Below are 1,636 nucleotides of genomic sequence, written 5' to 3' on the forward strand. Positions count from 1 at the left end.
GGGTTTTGCTTCGCCTGCACACAGTTCTTTTTTCAGAATTTCCTTTGCGAACTGGTTCGCCACCTATTTTGCCCTCGGAGTAGTGCGATAGGGAATACACTTGGACGGACGTGGAATTCCTGCGGAAGCTTTCACGCAAACACCGCAGTGGCGTCAGCCAGACGGAGAAAAACCTTTTTCCAACCATCCGTCCATTTTCCCCCCACCACCCACCACCCTCTCTGAATCAAATGCGCCTAGAAGGGATGAAAACGGCGGTGGAAAAAAAACACACACACAAAAAAAAGCAGGAGGGAAAGAGGAAGAACGGAAACGGAATGCCCTCTTTGCGGTGGGTTCGAATACAGATAGGCCTGTGAGACACTGGGTGGTGCGGACGGGGCTGGCAGCCTGACAAGCTCCACACTGATGGATGGTCTGGTAAGCCCCTGTACCCCCCCCCCCCCCCCCCCCCCCCCCCCCCCCCCCCCCCCCCCCCCCCCCCCCGCTTCAACAACACATGAGGTCGAGACTTCCCGCACTTGGGATGTATTTTTTTTTACCTTTTCCTTATTCGGCCGGCCATACGATATGACGCCGACGACGTCGCGGAAGACAACAAAACCTTCGAACTACGCGGAACTCTGCAGGCAGCCTCCCTCCGCCACCCACCCCTACCCGCAGCGGCAGGTGTACAGGTGTCCCGCGCACAGATACGGTATCACACTAAAGATTATATAAACTTTTCCTCACAACTGTCAACAATCACGATGGCTTTTCTTTGACGACTCCGCTCGCAAACCTATACAATAACAACCTCAAAATTATAGAATGGTGAGAAAACCAAGTAAATTGCAAAATTCCTTTTTTTTTTTTTTGCAGTGGCTGAGCGCGAGGTGGTGGTGCGATGGGGGGCTTAACGCGCGGGCCGCGGGCGCAGCGCTGCCACTCAAAACAATTCGCCCTCTTTTCAACACCCCCTGCAGCAACACAACTTCTGATCCACAACACATAACGCATCTCCTTTGTTGTAATAAATTTACTTTCCACAGAGTAGCCAGGCCACACTGATAGTTAAGGGCGCGGCTATGATTAAGAATTATGTGGACCAGATTTTTAAAACTTTTCTGTGCTATCGTGTTTTGGCAAATGGCATATTTTGGATTGGTATCTTGCTTGAGATGTTGCGTCGTGGCGTCCGTCTCGCTGACGATTGTTGATTTAACCCTGTAGATGTAAGTTGTAGTCAAGCCATGCTCTGACAATGCATATTATCCAGGGTGCATTGCTAAAATTGTTGCACGCTACGTGTGCACCTCAGACTCTCAGATTCCTTATCGAGGTTTTTGTTTCGTGCTATAAACAATTCTGTGCAACGGCAAGGTAACAACGAAATTGTCATCAGAGACTAACACATTTGTTTGCTGTTGTCAACAAAAAAAATCTTGGTGGATAAGAAAAGGAAAAAGGATATCAAAAATTTTGTGGCGACCTATTAACAAAATTGTTGATACCTTTATCGTTGCTCAAATCGGTTGATAGTTTACCTAAAGTCACTTAGGGGTATACGGCCCATTCACCCAAGCCCTCTTCACCCACGGGACAACTAGACCAAACCCCATAGGCCCACTGAATTTTCACCCCTTATTATTCATCC

The sequence above is a fragment of the Frankliniella occidentalis genome, unplaced genomic scaffold (assembly GCF_000697945.3).
Source record: "Frankliniella occidentalis isolate FOCC.00 unplaced genomic scaffold, Focc_3.1 Scaffold37, whole genome shotgun sequence".
Lineage (NCBI taxonomy): Eukaryota > Metazoa > Arthropoda > Insecta > Thysanoptera > Thripidae > Frankliniella > Frankliniella occidentalis.